This window comes from Stegostoma tigrinum, unplaced genomic scaffold (genome assembly GCF_030684315.1).
Source record: "Stegostoma tigrinum isolate sSteTig4 unplaced genomic scaffold, sSteTig4.hap1 scaffold_642, whole genome shotgun sequence".
Lineage (NCBI taxonomy): Eukaryota > Metazoa > Chordata > Chondrichthyes > Orectolobiformes > Stegostomatidae > Stegostoma > Stegostoma tigrinum.
The window spans coordinates 12,086-14,502 of record NW_026728582.1 but is presented as its reverse complement, the minus strand read 5'-3'; positions in this window follow the sequence as shown (position 1 = coordinate 14,502).

The following is a 2,417-nucleotide window of genomic DNA, read 5'->3' as shown; positions in this document are numbered from 1 at the left end:
ATTTGCTGATGAGCACTATTGTTACAGTTTCATTGCAAGCTGCTCATAGCAATAAAAGAAACTAATAAGTATGATTAATGATACTGATGAGAATAATGTGATGCTTTGTGTTGCGAATCAAACAATATGTAAATAAAGAAACATGCAAAAGGCTTTTCAGTTGATTGAATACAGGTTTAGTTTTTCTAAAGGTTGGATAAAGTGGGCATCATTTTTATTTTGTACAGGTAAATTTGTTAGCTGGACGTCACTGCCTATTGTGCAGTTGAGCAGCTGAGAATGGCATCAGCTTGGTACTGATCTATTTGAGTGGAACAAAGGGCTCTATGTAATGGCCAAAATATAAACCTGGTGGAATGATCGATCATTTGTGTTTGACCTTTGACTATTTCCTAAAATTGAAACAAGTTTACAGAGTTTGTATTTCACTGCTGATCTGTTAAATTTCATGATCTCATAGTGCCATTTGACCTTTATATATATTGAATTAATTTTCTTTGTTCATGTCTATTTCTTACAGAATGGCTTGATCAACTTCGACAAGAGACGAAAGGTGATTGTACTGTGCAAAATGTTTGTAAATGCATGAAACGGGAAAAGCGTGCCTTTCAATATTGTTGTGCTTTTTCTGCTTGATGGGGAATGTTGGAAGAGTCCACAACTACATCTTAAATGTGGATGATCACTAATAAATCCAATAAAGAAATCAGGAGAAGCTTTGTTGCTCGCAGCAGTCAGATTGCAGAAGCTGCTGCTACCAGGACAAGTTGAGAAGAATAGCAGAGATGGATTTGAGAGAAAGTTAGATGTCAGAAAGGGCACAAAGAGGCCCATTAAGAATTTGGAGCATGGTGGGAGAAGTGTAGAGAGCAGCATGGAGCAGTTCAGCCAAATGGCCTGTTTTTGCACTGCTGTTATGATGCAAGTTACCTTTCAGCATTCACAACCAGGTCCAGGACCTTCCTGGTGTTCTGTGAATGAAGATGTTGTGAAATTAGTCTGGGTGCAATGGAAGCTATTTCATTATCGAAGAGACTGAGTAAATAATCTCTCCATATTAGTTGGTATTTTCCGTCAGAAGAGAGGCATCGGTTACTTATGGAAGATCAGAAAGTGAGGGAGTGCAGCCGTTGGGGTCATCACTGACTGGGCATTTGATTCCATATTTCTGAATTTGGTAAGACCAACTTCTGAAATATCTCTGTTGCCATGGTTACTATTGAGGGTATCGTACAATCCCTATAGGGTGGAAACCGGCTATTTGGCCCAACAAGTCCACACTGACCCTCGGAAGAGCATCCCATCCAGACCCATTCCCCATGTCTAACCCACCTCACCTCAACATCCCTGGGCACGATCGACAACTTAGCATGGGAATCCACCTCCCCTGCACATCTTTGGACTGTGGGAGGAAACAGTAGCACCCAGAGGAAATCCATGCAGACGATATTTTGGTCTTGTACTGCAGCATTCAGCAGACAGCGTGAGAATATTAACATGATACAAAGTTCAATTCATTGTTTGTCACATGGTTTTGCTGACAAAACTGTAACTTGAGGTGCCATTTTAATCTAACCTATGAATAGAATAGGTTGCAATCAGAAACAACTGACGCCGAATTTGCCAAGCTGGGCCCTGTGGTGTAAAATCAGCTGGGATGCAAAATAGGCATCCAACGCTGTGTGACTCCACTTAATTAGCACAGAGTGTCATCTGTCAAATAGCCCGTCATTTCTCATGGATGATGCTTCAAGTGTTTATTTCAACTGATCTGTTGAAAACTGGCATGCACTTAACAACTTAAAAGTAACGTTATGAACATTTGACTTTGAGAGTTCTGCCCCTCTTTACATGTCAAATCGTGACAAGGTTCAACCAAGAAGCCAACGTGATTGAAAGAAAATAGTCCAGTAACTTCTAGCGGCACATGGCCCGTAAATTTTATGATGCCGCAACTTTGAAAAATTAACTCAACATGTTCACCATCTGCCTTGGTATCAATTACGATAGACCAGCCACTTATTTTGTACTTTGCAGAATTTCTTTTGCTTGGATAAATGATCTTTCATAATGTTTCTTGCCTTCAACCTAAATCAGCTTCTGGTTCTGAGGTGAATCCCTAATACTTCTTTGAAAAAAAATCCATCATTGAATCATGAATTTGTGACCTGAAACCATCCTGGATAATCTGTACAGAAATTTATCCTTGAAAAGTCACATAAATGTCATTTATTTCCAAAGCAGAAATATTTTTGTGACATGATTTACCGTGTGGTTGGAGTAAAGTTATTGATGCTGTTTAAAGTACCACTGAGTAGGATATAGCAGTTACACTTCTTGCAATTTTAACATTTTGTCAACAGCTTGTTATTTATTTGTGTTCGTTCAGGAATATGAAATCATTTCGTGTCTTAAAT